An 18467-nucleotide genomic window follows, 5' to 3' on the forward strand; every position below is an offset into this window, starting at 1 on the left:
ATTTTTAATCACTAAAATACCAAAAAATACTACAATGCTTCCTTCCAATAACAATATTCTTTCATCAACTGATAACAACAATGTGCAACCTTGCACTCTTAAAAGACTATTCAAAACTTATAAATTCCATCCAACACCAAGAATAACAAACTTCACACCAAACAATCTAGATTCACATAATTTCTGTAATCACAGACTTCCTCTATTCAAAACACACACAACTCTCAATAAACAACAATCATAATATTCCAATCATAATCAATCTTCTAATAACTTTTCATATAATTCAATCATATAATACTCCAATTATATAATCAATAACTCATAAATCAATCTCTAATTTATTCCTCAGAATCACTTCTCAGCATTCAAAAACTATCCATTACTCTTCAACAATAAAGACAACAAAAAAAACAAAGAAGTAGTACTAAGCTTAACCCCGACTCATAACTATCACAGTCTGGCCCCCCAACAAACTTCTACAATTCCTATATAATTGCTATTGATTTCTAGATCTTAACCGTAATCCTATAATAATCACTTTTAATGACTAAATCAACCATCCATCCTCCTGAACTAACTATTCTATGGACTATTAATCTATTTTATCAATATCTTACAAAACAAACTAATATCTATTCTACATAGCCCCACTCCTATCTATGCAACGTCCTCACAAATACACAATTGATTCCTATCTAAAAACTACTTAACAAAACTCTACAAAGTCAATAGTTCCTCTCGCCCACCCAATTGATCATTTGCTGCATTATCGAATGTAAGTTTGATCGATTCTGGTTCTAAATTCAAATTTTCTTCCTCCTCAAATCCGTCCATCCACTCCTTCTTCAACTGGTTTGAGAGATCTTCATTATACTCACCCAATACATAGACTTGAGCCTCCAGTTTCAAGATCCGGGCATCCTGAAGTTCTAATTGATGTTGCTGCTGACTCATCCATTCTGGAACATCTTCAATTGATACTTGTAACTAGCTCCTTACTGTTAACTCTTAACTTGAATTACTACTATCAAAAATACAAAAAATACAAGAAAATGGCACTTCAGCCAACCCAAAACAACACCACAAAATGACTTTAACTGGTGCTCTACTTCTATTATTTTATTACCTAGTGATACTGACAACACGTTATCCATACTGTCTGTGAAAGGTAATGGGAAGTAATCTTTTTTGGTGGCCACATTAAGTTTCTGGAAATCCTGACAAATGTGGATTTTTCTATTATTTTTTGGCACCATCACGATTGGAGAAACCCAATCACTATTCGGTACTAAGTAAATAAAACCAACCACAAGAAGCTTGTCCAATTCTTCCTTCAACATGAGGGAATATTTAGGATTAAGGCGATATTGCCTTTACCATATTGGTTTAGCATTCTCCTCTAAAATGAGACGATGCTCATAGATGTCAACGGGAATACCCTTTAAATCAGCATAAGTCCAAACAAAAGTGAACTTATGATGCAAGAAAAATTTTGTCCAACAGGTCAACTCCTGGTCCTTAATATCTTCGTAGACCTTAATTGTCCGAGGCTCTGCTGTGGTCGCCAAGTTAATAGTTTGATATAAAAATGCAATGGTGATATTCTGTTTCAACTTCTACATTGGTTTAAAATTAGTCGATAAGTTCGACATGTACGAAGTACTGAATCCTGTGTCTAGGGCACTAACATGGTGCACATCATACTTGGTCATCCAATCAATACTAACATAATCAGAGCTTTTCGAATCCATCGGATATATCAAGTACTCCCCCAGACCTCCACATTGGTACACCACTCCAGGGCATTGCGTTGCCTCTACGGGCGCCTCCGTAATTGATGCAACAACATCATCATTATCGCTAAGCTCATCATCCGATGTCAATTTAAATGTTGATAATTGAGACTCCCCGTGATAGTGTACTGGATACATTTGTAATACCATTTTATTGCCACCATTGCCAATTGTTAAAGTACTCCAACTCCAATTATTCTTGGCCTTCGCCTAATAAAGCTATGGTCATCCTAATAAAATTGGATACCATAAAGTCGAACATTATAGCCGAAAGATGATATAATCAATTACATATGCAATACTAGTAATTATAGTTTGAACACTCCGTAAAATATCCATTGGTTTTACCCAGCTATGATCTGTCATCTGTAATACCAATGTCGTAGGTACTAAGTGTTTCAAATCTATAGCATCCATTGTATCAGCGTTCATTAAATTGACACTGGAACCACCATCCACCTGAACACCCGAGATCCTGACATCGTCAATCAAAACATCGATGGTTCGTGCACCTGAATCAAGGTTCAAACTGACTTCACAAACTTCCTTATTACGTTGCCTATGCCATGTTAACGATGAATTCAATAAAAAATGGCACTTTGGTGCAACCGCTAGAAGTTGCTTCATAGAAATAAAAGGTCGAATAGCATCTAGATCCTTCAAAATATCATAGAGTTCTATATTTAGGATAATTTCTAATGCCTTCTTTCTTTTCATTGGTTGGAGTTTAACTCTGTGAGGTAAGATATTCTTTTGTCCTAGACTTGGAATTGGAACATCATACAGAGCTTCCTTGGAATTCATGTATGTGAGAAGATCTTTCAATGGAAAGGACGTTTTCTGAAACTGTGTAGAGAATAGAACAGCTTGAAATAGAACCAAAGACTCCGTAATTGAGACCTCATTGGCTTGTCCAACCAAGTCAGGTCTCATACTAAGTAAGAGGCCCATAGCAAGACCTGAATTGGAAGTCCACATAATTGGGTCAAATTGGCCCTTCGCATCAGATTCACCCAAATGTTGAATTAGTCCTTTTCTCTTTTTTTGACTCTTGGTAAGAACGACTTAGACACATTCCACTTGATTCATCAGAGAATCTTAAGGACCTTGATTTATTTCTTCTATTTTTCCTTGATTTTGGATCTGTTGATCTTGATTATTGAAATTGAACGAAGCATTACATTGCTATTAAGTATGCCCCGACTGCTTATAATTTCCACAAACTGACACATAATCGTCACTAGCTCTGGGATTGGGACATTCACTTGCATAATGATCAATTTGTCTAAAACAGAAACAACAAAGTGGTCTTCTTGCACCTCCATCACACATATTAGGTGTCTCCATCGGTATATACCTACTAGACTTATTCTATGTAGGGTTAAAAGATGATCCTAGTTGTCTCGTTGGAATGGCGGGAACTTAGTTCGATGACATCGAAGGAGTACATTGCTTATATCTCTACTGCTCCTTCCCATAGTCTTGGAGGTTTGATACAAATCCCTGATTAAAATTGGAACTTTGAAAGTTATTGAATGTTTGATTTTATTGATTAGATCGCTTTCTATTCCATTCAATTATATTTTTTGATTGAACTTGATTGACGTCCCAATGAGTTGGTGGGATCATGGTCTGATTACTGAATTGTTGTTGCCTTTGCAAATTCTAACAATTAGCTGTTCAGTGCTTTCCTTCGCAAAATGTACATTGATCCATTATTTGCGAGGATGAAAGGCATTCTATTACCAAATGACTGTGGCCCTTACAATTACTGTACCAAACATTGGTCCTAATATTAGTAGGCTTTTGCCTCTTTTTCTTATCCTTGACCATATTGACGGCCATTTCTTCCATTTTCTTCATCAAGTTCAACAACAAGGCTTTATTGGAATCTTCTGGAGCTAGTATTATTGGTAATTCTGTCGCAGGTAACTCTTGTTGTTGATATGGAAAATAGAGAGCATAAGCTATTGTCAGATTTGGTGGCATAGCTTGTAATGGGGTGACATTAACTGGCCCTTGAATATTCGCACTAGAATTGGTCCTTGTATCTAACATCCGTGGATAAGCATCCACTGATCCATTCCAAGTCGGATTTTGATAACTGCTTGAACAGGAATCATCATAGCTTTCGCAGTTAAAAACTAATCATAATAGCATTCTTCCCAAATCTTGGCTCTATTAAGGGATGCAGACATCGTAACGGGTTGAGCTTCCTTCACAAACATTTTTAACTCTGGTGGTTGTAAACCATTGATTAATATGGATAAGATAAATGCCTTCGATATTTGGTGATTCGACCTTTTACTGAGTATATCAGCCACCAGGCCATAATATGATTCCATCGCCTCCCCTAAGATCATTTTGCTATTCATTAACCTCTCTTGAAGATGATCCTCAAAACCTATTGGCCGAAATTGGATTAAAAATGCATTCTTCAATGCTTTCCAATTCAGAAATTGATCCACTTGTTGGTGATTGTACCATTCAAATGCCATGTCCTTTAAGATTGTTGGTAACCATCATAACCAAATATCTTCGGTTCTTCCATTATTGACTATACGTACTGTCAAAAATTGAGACAAATATTGATCGAAATTGACATCCAAAAAGCCCCTATAAGTAGGTAATAGAGCCACGCTCGTTATGCAATCGCTCACATCATCCATTTGTACTGCTATTGGAACCGCTAGACCACCTGTCGCCATTGAAGAGGACAATGTGCCACTTAATCTCTTATTAAAATTACCACTACCTTCCCCAATTATCTTTTCCAGACTTTTCAACTTCCTCAAATTACTATTATTATCTCTAAATAAATTTATTAGTTGAATTGGAGGTGAAAACGATGGATTTTAAAATACGTTGAATTGGCCCTTATTAGCAACCAATTTATGCCCTTCTACGGAACTAGTTTTTATAAAATCGGTAATTTTTGCTATTGGAAAGGTATCCAATGGAGTACCCAATTTTTTTGTGTTTCTTCCACTTACAATTAACGAACTCAAGAGATACGCTGGATTGTTGACAAAATTTCCTATGAGTGCTCTTGGCAATTTTTTTAACGGTATATATGTCTGAAATATTAGACATCGATCAGCTTCTGGATATGTTCGGATATGCTGACAAGTATGTAACTATGGCTTAATCCAAATTTGTTGATGCTTCCTTTTTAACTTGCGTTCTTGCTTGTTTTGCAATGCTTTTCTTGCTTGCGCTCTCTCTTGTCTTTCTTTTGACTGGCATGTTTTCTTTACTATAATATTCTCATTCTTAATAACCATAATCTTTCATTATATACTGCTGAATTTGCTTCCTATTTCCCATCTACTCATTCGGCAGTTAATTCCTAACACTCAATGTTATTGTCAATCCCCGGTAGTGGTGCCAAAATATAATTGTCATTTTACTTATTCTACAAATTTCTTTTAAAATAAATGTATATAAGAGAATTTGAACACAAGGGAAAGACTAAGCGCATGAGCTTTACTTGTTAGGATCTTTCAATTAACTATATTTCTAACCACTAAAACACCAAAAAATACTACAATGCTTCCTTCCAATAACAATACTCTTTCATCAAGTGATAACAACAATGTGCAATCTTGCACTCTTAAAAGACTACTCAAAACTCATAAATTCCATCCAACACCAAGAATAATAGACTTCACACCAAACAATCTAGATTCACATAATTTCTGTAATCACAGACTTCCTCTGTCCAAAACACACACAACTCTCAATAAACAACAATCATAATCTTCCAATCATAATCAATCTTCTAATAACTTTTTATATAATTCAATTATATAATACTCCAATTACATAATCAATAACTCATAAATCAATCTCTGATTTATTCCACAGACTCACTTCTTAGTATTCAAAAACTATCCATTACTCTTCAACAACAAAGATAACAAAAAAAACAAAGAAGTAGCACCAAACTTAACCCTGGCTCATGACTATCACAGTCTGGCCCCCCAACAAACTTCTACAACTCCTATATAATTGCTATTGATTTCTAGATCCTAACCGTAATCCTATAATAACCGCTTTTAATAACTAAATCAACCATCCATCCTCTTGAACTAACTATTCTATGGACTATTAATCTATTTTACCAATATCTTACAAAAACAAACTAATATCTATTCTATACTCTTATTAATCAATTATGATATGGATTGAAGGATAATATCAAAGATTTGTTGTTGATGATGTTGAAAGCAAAAACTTCAAATTATTTATTGCTGAAGCCATTATGTGCAAAAATAAATTATTTAAAAGGCATCAAAAATAAAGACTTGGTTAGAGAAGAACAAGTCAAATAACAATGGTAGCTCCAAAGTTTTTAAAAACTTATTCATTAAGGCTAAAACTAATGCAAATTAATATGATATGTTTTAAATCTTTTACAAAGTATAAAAAGACTTGACGTCATTAAAATGATTTGTGCTTATATTATGGAGAAACTAAGTATATTACTCAATATTATTCAAAAAAATAATACAATCACAAAATGAGGAGTATAATTTCTAAAAAAGATTATATAATATAAAATAAGTTTTTTTTAATTACAATTGGAACCATGTAGTTGGAATCATATGCAATACCTACTAAAGTTCATATTTTCTACTCAAATCCCTCACCTTGTTTTACAATAGATGTATGTGTAGGATCTAAAAATCAAAAATTCTTTATACTATTAGATTTAAGAGCCTCAGCCTCTTTTATAGATAAAAACTTTGTTAAAAACCAAAAAATATTTTTAGTCAAGAAAACTAAATTTTTATATGTAGAAGTCATAAATGATCATTTATTATCTTCTAAAGATGTTATCTATGAGATTTTTCTTTTAGGTGTAGCAATTAAAGACTATAATAGCATAATAATATTAAATATGAAAAGATCTTCTAATCTAGTAATTTTAGGATTATTATGGTTAAAAAAATATAATCCTCAAATAGATTGGATTTCTCATAATCTTAATATTTTTAGTAGTTTAATTTAAAATTTTATTACTCAAATAAAATTACACAAGTTTAATACATCCAAATTCTTACTAGTAGGTACAAGAGCTTTCATGGATGTTGCAAAAAAAGATCATCTTTTGCTATTTTTTTGATGATGAAAAAATATCAAGTAGTATTCTTAGCTAGTATTAAGATTTTCAAAGATTTTTTTTAAAACAAAATTTTAGACATTCTTCCACAGGAACAACTTTATGATTATTCAATTGTTCTTCAAAAAGGAGCTCAACCACCATTCAAATAAATCTATAGCTTATGGCTAAATAAATTTGCTGCACTAAAAAAATACATTAATGAAAAGTTGGCTTAAAACTTCATATGCCATTCAAAATCTCTAACATGAGTTTCTATCTTATTTATAAAGAAAAATGATGGATCTCTATAATTGAACATAGACTGTCAAAGACTTAAGAAGATCACCATCAAAAATAGGTATCTTCTACCTTTAATTTTCAGGCTTCTTCATCAATTCAATCAAAAAAATATCTATACAAAACTATATCTACAAAGAGCATACAAATTTGTCCATATCAAATAAAGAGATGAATGAAAGATTGCTTTTCAAATTCAATATGTACTTTTCAAATATAATGTCATGTCTTTTGGACTCACCAATGTACCAACTACTTTTCAACATTATATGAATGATATTTTTTGTGAATTTTTTAATGATTTTTTTGTTTTCTATTTAAACAATATTTTAATCTACTCTAAAAATATAAAAGAATATAAACTCTATATTTATTGTGTGTTATAAAAAATTAAAAATACATAATTATATGCCAAAAAGAAAAAGTATGTATTCTACACTACTTAATTTGATTTCTTAAGATATATCATTTCCAACAAAGGTCTAATGATGGATTCAAAGAAGGTCCAAACTTTCATAAATTAAAAGATTCCAAAAATAATAGTAGTTGTGTAATGCTTTTTGAGATTTATAAATTATTATAAAATCTTGATCAAGAATTTTTTTCAAATTGTAGCTCTTTTTATATGTCTAATATGTAAAAATAAACTTGAATGGAGCAAAGAAGCAGAAACATTTTTTGAAGCTTTGAAGATAGTATTTATTTTTGTACCAATTTTGTATCATACTAATTTTTTGAAGGAATTATTTATGAAAACAAATGCATCAGACTTTGCTATAGGTGTCATTTTGTCATAAATGGGTGCAAATGATAAGATCCACTTAGTAAATTTTAATTTGAAGGAATTTTCAATAGCTAAGATTAACTATGAGATCCATGACAATGAGTATTTTGCTATCATGGATTCATTTCAAAAATAATGTTATTACCTAAAAAGTGCCTTGAATCCAATTATATATATATATATATATATATATAGATATATATATATAGATATATATAGATATATATATATAGATATATATATAGATATATATATATAGATATATATAGATATATATATATAGATATATATATAGATATATATATATAGATATATATAGATATATATATATAGATATATATATATAGATATATATATATATATATATATAGATATATATATAGATATATATAGATATATATATATAGATATATATAGATATATATATATAGATATATATATATAGATATATATAGATATATATATATAGATATATATAGATATATATAGATATATATATATAGATATATATAGATATATATATATATATATATATATATATAGATATATATATATATATATATATAGATATATATATATATATAAAGAGAGAGAACATAAGAATCTTAAGAATTTCATGTTGGCATATGTTTTGAATTGTCATTAAGCCTATTAAAGTATGTCTTTAAAGATTTAATTTCAAAAATACTTATTGACTTTGAAAACAATAAGGTTTGTTAAACATTCTTATCTTGTACCAAAAAAAAAGAAATTTTGCCTTTAATCAACAAAAGAAGAATCTGTTGAAGCCAAAGTATTTTCATCTTTGAGCTATAAAATCAACATTATCTATTGATTCAACTTTTATTAAGTAAATTCAATTAAGTATGTCTTTTGATCTTCTTTTTTATTATATCAAAAATAATTCTTTTAAGTTTTATGATACTTTGAAGTCTAGTTCAAGAATAATCTATTTTATTTCAAAAGATGGTTATATATTCCAAAAGGTAAAACATAATTATATGTTCTTCAAGTTCATTATGAATTTTCAAATTTTTTTAGAAAATAGACAATATTCCAAAAAAAAATTAAAAGTATAAATGCTACCTTTTGGTAAAATAGGCTTATACTTATTTTATAAGGCCATAAATAAGGCAAAATAAGATAGATTAGAAAAATGAAGAAAATAAACATCTGTAAGAGGAAATTAGGAGTTTATTTTAGCAAAAATTAACTCAAAAAGACAAAATTTAATATGCAACAAGGACCAATGATCAACCCCCATCGAAATCAGACTTCAAGGTACAAAATTGGGCCCCTATAATAACTTTAGGATTTTTTTGGAGATTGGAGAATAAGATTTGAAAGAAAAATTAATAAAAATTTTTTGGACATTAATTTTGAATGATTTGAATGTGTAATGATATTGTAAGAGTTTTGCAAAGTCATAATTGTTTTGGATGACTCTTGGATTTGTGAAATAAAAAAGATATTACATTTTATAAAGTTTTGTGGATTTGATAATAGATCTATAGTTTAAATTTTGAATACTTATAAAAATAATTATCTAAAGTATATGCTTTAAGTTTAAGCTTAATCAAATCATTGAATTGAATGTTATTGAATTTTAAGTAGGTTGAAGTTTCAAAAATTAGTCTTTAAGGGGTAATTAGGATGACTAAGATCTTTAGCAATCTACTTATTGGATTAGAATAAAATTTATGTATAAAAATAATAGACTTGATTTATTATAGAAATGTGAATTTTGATAACAATTATATAGTGTGTAAAGGAGATATTGGCACTAGAAGGCCAACATTAAGATTGATGAAAAAGGCTAGCCAATACGTAAGCAGATTTTGATATTTTTTTTTTTTATTTCATAAGTTGAATTTTCTTTAAATTTTGTATACTTGTTGCCAACTAATTTTTTAAGTAATATGTAAAATTTTAAGTAAGATCAATAGTTTAATTAATAAATATTGAAGTTCTAAACTATACTAGGATTAGATTGAATTGATTAGATTTTGATTAGGATTTGGTTTAGAATTAGGATTAGATTAGGATTTTAAGTTTGATTATAGTTTTATTAAGATTTATTATTAAATTAGGATTTAGGATTTGGTTTAGGATTTAGGATTTTGAATTTGCTTAGGATTTAAGATTTAGGATTTGCTAAGAGTTTAGGATTTAGGATTTACTTAGGATTTAAAATTTAGGATTTGCTTAGAGTTTAGGATTTAAGATTTTCTTAGGATTTAAGATTTGGCCTAAGTTTTGATTGAAGTCTATTAAGATTTTATCTAAGATTAAATTAGAACTTGGTTGGAATTTATTTAAGATATATTTTTGATTATTTTAATATTTTTCTAGGACTTTTTAAAGATTCTATTAAGATTTATTGTGGATTTTTTTTGAATTCCTTTAAGATTGCTTATTATTTTTTGTATAATTTTTTTAAGGTTTCTTTTAAATTTTATTAAAGCTTACTTAGTATTGTTAAGATTTAATTAGTATTTATTTAATATTCTATTAGAGTGATGATTTTTTTGTTGTAATTTCCATTCTATATTCTATAGCCATGTACTCTTTGCATTTTCAAGCAAGACTTTACAAAATACAACAATGACAATGAATGAATTAAGTTTTAAAACAATATTTGTGGTTTAGTATCAATTATTATTAAGATGATTGGACAACTCTTTTGCCATTGACAAAGTTTGTATATAATAATTTGGTATATTTTTTTATTTAATAGATACCTTTTTTATCAATTATAGTTATTATTCATGACTTTATACTTTTGACTTTTTAAAAGGTAATAATTTTGTACCAAAAGATTTAAAAAATTATTTATCAAAGTTACATGCAACAATAAAGGTCCAATTAAAGAAAGCTTAAAATAACAAATAACTAATGTAATTTTGTTTTATAAGGAACAATGATAATTTAATATATGTGAGATAGTATGGTTATTTTATTGTAATATCAAGACTACTCATCCTTATGAAAAGTTGGACTATTTTAGGCTTGGACCTTTTTCTATTTGTAAACAAGTCAATTCTGTTATTTATTGATTACATCTATCAAAATTTAAGAAGATCCATCTTATATTTCATGTGTTCTTTTTTGAGCCATATAAGATAGTGAATATCTTGAAAAGAAGACAAATGCCACGTCTTCCCATAGAAATACATAATGATCAAGTGTTTAAGGTAGAAGAAGTCTTAGATTTAAGTTAGCGCCAAAATAGATTAGAATATCTTATGCATTGATACAAATATGATATTAGTGAACACACATGAGAGCTAATAAAAAATCTTACAAATATAGGAAAGAGGATTGAGGATTTTTATCAATGACATCTATCAAAATCAAGATAAAGAATAGCAAAACTTTACTATAAAAGAAATAAGATACAAAGAAGATAGCATTCTACTTTCTGTGCTTATTTATAACTTTTGTATAATTGTGATGCTAAAGAAAAGGAGAACCAATAATCATTAGATTCAATTTAAGTTCTATTGATTGTTGACTTATTAAATGAGACATTGTGATTGTTACAATCTTCTATACAACATAATTGAGATGAAGATTCTTAAGAACAATATATCTTTTTTTGAATAAATGATAACATACAATATGTTTAGTATCATGACCTTGGAAGAGACTCTTAATTTTTGGTGATTTTAATAGAGGTAGGAATGATTTATGATGGTATTTTAAATATTTTATTTGAAGGAATTTATAAGGGCCTCAACAATAATCAAATAATATGGTGGTTTTTCTACCTTGATATAAAACATTATCAATGGTTAAGAAGATTTATCAAACATCTTCAAAGAAAACAAAGATTAGACTATGTAGCAAACACAATTTGATACATCTTGAATTTTTTCAATATATGATGACCGCTCTTCATAGAACTTGTTCTTTGGAGAGAAGATAATATCTTATATATATATATATATATATATATATATATATATATTTATTATAATAATTACGTATATAATTAAGTAAAAGTAGATAAAGGTAAATTTATTTCATAATATCTTTTAGAAAAACTTTCTAGAAGCTTCTTAGATATTGCTTTGATTTTACACATGTTTTTAATTGATTGATAGGCTAGAAAGTTCATCAACAAGTTAGCCATGTAACACACATATTACTATAAGGTGTATATATAGATAACTTATCTTATAAGTTAAGTCATGTATCTTGCAAAGTCAATATATACTAGAAGTCTTATAGTATATTGCCATGTAGCTCTTAGTTAGAGAGTATATATGGAGGTAAGAGTGAAACCTTTTTCACTCTTATCTATGCCTTAATAATATTTAGACTTATTTTAAGACTTTTTAATCTTCTTATCTTTGGCAATAGCCATTCTAATTCAATACATTATCATTTTTAAGTGATTTTTCAATCTTTTTGAATGACACAAGAGTGTATTAAGGTTTTTTTACTTTAAGATTTATGTCCTTGACATCTAATCTATTTGAGTGTTGCCTTGAATCTAAAATCTCTTTAATATCAAATTCTTCATTATTATCTAATTCTATAGAAAAAAGTAGTATTTGTCTTTTTTTAGAATATTTATTATCTTATATAGCTTAAAAAAAATATTTAGAATACAAGATGAATCTTCATAGATTTTAATAGGTTTAGTCAATAAGTAATTGAATTTATTTGCTTACAAACATAAAATACTCCAAATCTATGGCAATATAACTTGTCATAATTGTGAGTTTAAACCTCTACTAATTGGAAGTTTATTCTAACTCACAATAGGTAAATTAATCATGTGAATTTAAAAATAAAGCTATTATTTAAATTTTAATCTACTTATTACTTGTTCTTCTTAAAACACCAAGTTATTAATCAAATCCTCTAACACTACTTACATTCACAATGATAATTCATTCCTTAATTTTATGCAAAATAATTCTTTTTTCTACTTCTAATTAGATAATTTGGTTTAATATTTTATTTTATTATATTTAATTATTATTATTATTATTATTATTTTATTATTTTATTATTTTTTAAAATATATAAATTTTTAGTTCTTAAATAACTAATCATAAAAATAATAAATTAAGTTATTATCCTTAATTCATAGTAATTGTAAATATTTTAAAGATTAGATTAAAAATAAAAAGTTTAAAATAAAGTTTAAAAAATAATAGTAAAGTAAAAAATAAAAATAAAGTAAAGATTAAAAAATTAAAAAATAAAAGTAAAAGGAAGAAGATTAAAAGTTAAAAATTTCCAACATCATAAATTTTTGTGAAAATCTAGTGACTAAGCTACGAGCAATGCTTCTTCAAAATTAGATCACTGTGCTTACCGTTGCAGCCCACCCTTCTTCACTCAAAAATTTGTTAAAAAATCAAAATTTCTTCAAATTTAATTAAATTTGCTAATGGAAGCTTAGCTTGAAGATGATATTAAAGCTATTTATGCTTATTGTAACTATGAAAATGGTTGGTGACCACTAATTGCAAAGGGGCACCTTTTAAACCACAACAAGCACCATCCATGACACAAAATCAATGCTCATATGTTCCTAAAATTCACAATAAAATCTAAGATCAAGAAAGAACCAAAAAAATTAAGACTAGGATTAAGGTTGAAACCACACTTTGGCATGGCTTTGCCTTCATCCAAAAAAAGAGAGAGAGAGGCTTGGTAAACCAAACCACTCTTATACAATTGAATGGTGGCTTGTGGAAAGGCAGCTACATCTTCACCCTTGATCTTTAGGTTTCTTAATGTTGATCTACGACCTTCCTTCATCCAAGAGCTAATTTCGTGACCAAGGCTGATGGCTCTTGTAAGTGAAAAAAATATATATATATATATATATATATATATATTTTAATAAATCTAATTTAACCATTGTTTTTAAAACACCTTTTTATGCTAAGATTGAATACTCACATGTATCAATCTTAACTCCTTTGCAACGTTTATGAAGGTTTTTTTACTTATAAGGATTTAGGCAATATTTATAAAATTCTTCAAAAAATGAGAATTTCATTTCTCTACTTATACATTGAAGGAAAGGATTTTGATCTTATTTTCTTCACTCCACATGGTGCATTTCATGCCTCCATTGCATCTGAAAGGCTCCCATAAATTAGAAGAATCACTTTGCTACTTGGATTTGTTGAATTTGGAAAAAATCTTCAAATCCATCATAATTAAACATCATTAGATTTTTATTTTTTTTTTAATACCAAGACTAATTCCTTTGTAATTTTTCTACTACTAACTAACTAGAAAAATATATTCTTTATATTTTCTTCTTACTAAACTCTATCTTAGATTATATGTCTACTACCAGCAATCTATTTTCTATTTTTTCTAAAATTTTAATATTAACTCATAAAATTTATGTTTTAAGCACAATAAGTGTATTTTTTATACTAAATATCAAAGTGAATCAATTCAATGGCTCAAAATAAGCATAAATAGTCTTAATATTATGATGAAATAACCATATCTTATTGCCAACTTTGAATTGAGGTGCTTTTGCAATAAACATCTATTTTATTTTTTATTGTTGTTGAATTTCTTTAATTTTGCTTTCATTTTCACATGTGGCTTAAATAAATATTTTTTCAAACCTTCTATTATAAAACTATCAACTTTAAAAAATTAAATTGTATCAAATAGTAAATGATAATCAAAATTTGTATAAAAAGATTATTTTTAGGTATACAAACGTATCATATTATTATAGGCAAGCTTTTCAAATTGTAAAAAAATTATCCAATTATCTTAATAGTACATCTTAGATATTCTTCTTATACTTAATTTATTTATTTTATTTATTTATTAATTTAAAGATAATTTTTTTAAAAATAATTATGCCTATTGTAAATAAAAATTATCTTTTTACTAATTGATAGATTATTCTAATTTAAAATAATTAAATTATCTAATAAGATTAGTAAATCATATTTATTTATTATTTAAATCTTTTTTAATTTTTTAAATTCCTATTAATTAATTTTATTACTTATTAAAAAAATCCATAAAATATCTATATATAAATTATTAATTTTAATTTAAAAGTTATTAACCCTAAATAAATTTTGTAATTTATAAATTTTTTTTATTTATCAATAAAAATTTATCAAAGAATAGAAATTAATTCATAAATAAAATTTCATCTATATCCTAAATTCATCTTATCTTAATTCATTCAATTAATCTAATTTTATTTACTTCTAATTATCATCTAATTTAAATCTTACTTCATCTAATCTAGAAGTTCTCATCAAGCATAGAAGACATTAAAGATGAATTGAAACTAGATAAAAGATTTGATCTTCTTGAATCCAACAGCAATAAATTCCTTGATTTTATACTTTAATCAACCAAAAAATCTTAAAGTTGTAATAAGAGCATAATATTTTACCTCAAGATCTAATTTTAACTATGATTCATAATTGGTCTTCTTTATACATTAGTTCTTAGTTTCTTAAGATTGTTTTTGCAACAAACTACTTTGAACACCTTTATCAAATTCTTCATATCATTTATGTTTTTTTATCTATTTTTTTTTCTTATTTATGGCAATACATAATAAATAGAAATATTTTTTATAAAAAAGTAACATCAATAATAAAAAAAAATCTATCTTTTATCCATATTTTGTTATTATATCTTTCAACTTATTTAATTAATCTACAATGCAAATAGAAAATGTTGAGGCCATTTATTGATCATTTCATTATAAGATTTAATTAATATTTTTATTATTAGTAAATAATAATTTTTATTTTTTATGAATAAATAATTATAAGAAATATTTAATAATAACATAATTATACATCTTTTAAAGAAATCATGAACTTCTTGTGCATTTAATTCTCCACAATATACAATAACTTTTCCATACATCTATAGCAGCAAATAACATCTTTAAGCAAAAATCTACAAATTCCTTCTATAGACTTTATTCTTAATATTCTATCATCTACTTAGTTTTATAAATCCTCATGAATCAATACTAAATACCTCTTTTGTTATAATCTAAATGATATAATAACGAAATCAATCATACATTTAAAATGAATAGCCAAAAGATATATTGGATTTAAACCATCTTAATATCATATATTAAAATATGTTTGATAAGTTGTATATGATTCTATAAATAAATATTTATTTTGATACATATTTTTTTACTAATATTATTTTTTAAGTTTAGCCCAAATTTTTTATGTTCCATCTATAAAATGTCATGAAATTTGTTTAATAATTTTTCATATTCTTTTTTTTTATTGCCTATCACTTATTGTGGCATCTTAATTCATTTATTTAGTCTTTTCTATGAGAATTTTGAAGCAAAAAGCCATATATTTTTCATCATTTTTTTTTATAGACCAATTTGTTTGTTTAGTCAAAATATTTAAGTAGTAACTAATATCTAATAATTGTCTTTCATAAAGCTCTTCAAAAAAAACTTGTCTACCTTATTAAGATTTAATATTGAATAGAATTTTGTTCCAACATCATCAATGTCTTCTTTCATCTCTTCTTGTCTTTCATATCTTGCTTTAGACAATATATTTGCAACTAAATTTTCTTTCTTAACAACATGCCTAATTTTTAGATTCAATAATATATGCAATCTATCTTACCATTGGTGTTGAATAATTAGTAATTATTTTAAGTAATGGCAAGTAATTTTTTTAATTACTACCAAAATATCAATCAAATAATTTTTTTTAGCTTTTATAGCCAAAAAAACTCTTCATGATTTTCTTTTGACTTATGAATGTGTAAGTTGTCAAGTACTTAATATCTTAGCTTTAAATAAAACTATAAATTTATTCTCACTTAAATCATCTTGATCCACAATCTATCCAATAGTAATAGGACTAATATCTAAATTAAGAATTATTTGTTTATTTTTATTTATAATTATTTTTTTTAAATTAGAAGTATTAATAATAATATCTTTAATCTTTATATTTCTTCAATATTCTTCTTTTTTAATTTAAATTAATAATCTTTATGTGATAATTCATACAATAGATCTGTTATATGAGCAAAATAAAGAATCTATATACAATAAAAAATACACACATCTTGAAACTTTCATACATTTTTTAAAGGATCACATGTATTTTTTATCTTTCTAATTGCATTAATTTTATTTGGATATATTTTTATTTCATAAAATCTATAAAAATATCCAACAATCAATATCTCTTATTATCTATTTTTATTTCTAATTTGAAATTAATCATAGTTTGAATATAAATCAATCATTAAATAAATTATTCTTCTTATAAATACTTCAAAGATTTATTTATTAAAGAACCTATAATTTCATTTCTAATAGTTATTACATTCATGGCATGCATATCTTAAATAAATAAAAAAATAATCTATTTTTCTTAAGCACCATAAACCAATAATTAGAATATGGAGCAAAATAAAGCTTCAAAATCTTTGTTTGCATCTTTTTTTTTCAATAATTCTATCAATTTAGACAAGTATGTCCTTGGTATCAAAATTGGCTTTAAATTCTAAGATACATGTAGTATTATAAAGATAATAATAGGAACAATTATATAAAGTTTCCTTACATCTTATTTCACAAGATTCAAAGACAAATAATATACCTTGTTTTATAAATATTTTTTTAAAATATTTAGTTTTTTTTAGTAGTAAAGAACCATTTAATCCAATCTTCAATTCTTCAAAATTCTCCTTAGTAAATTGATGTCTACTACTCTTTGGATCTTTTAAATCCTCTTTCTTTGATGTTATTTCTATTTGTTCTATAAAATCTTTAAATAAATATCTGGGAATAGATTTTACATTCTTGTTTACAATTTTATATTTTGGCACCAAAATAATCTCTGGTACTTAAAAATATTTAAGTATAGAATAAACTTCTTTTGAATTTTTCCAATCTTATTATCATCTTTTAATCCAATAGATACAATTAATCCTAAAAAATCATCTAAACCATTTTTTTTAAAAAACTAAAATTCTTTTATTTTCTTTAATTTTTTTAATTTATATAATTTATTTTTAATATAATTTTTTTTTCTTATTAAATCTTCAACCTTCTTGTATATAATACTTATATTTTTAAAAATACTAAAGAAGCTTATATCAAAGGCACCTATATCTTACAAAATTATATTTTCTTTTTTACTTCTATAATCTTGCTTTGTAGTGGTACTTTTTTAAAATCCTTAAATTTTTCACCAACTCTTGAAAATAGATTTTTATTCTATTTATTTCAATTTTTTTCATGATTAGAAAACATAGTTAGAAATTGTACTGCCCTTCTTTCATCTTCATTATATATCTATACATAAGCTTAACCATCATCAAGTGATTTTATTTCTGTCTATATTGCTATAATACATGATTGTTCTAAAAATCATTGAATAAGATATTGTATCTTAAAAAAAGAAATTTTTCTCTATTGTAACATTACTAATCTAAATTTTAACATTTGAAA

The sequence above is a fragment of the Physcomitrium patens genome, chromosome 12 (assembly GCF_059467195.1).
Source record: "Physcomitrium patens ecotype Gransden chromosome 12, ASM5946719v1, whole genome shotgun sequence".
In the NCBI taxonomy this organism is placed as follows: Eukaryota; Viridiplantae; Streptophyta; class Bryopsida; order Funariales; family Funariaceae; genus Physcomitrium; species Physcomitrium patens.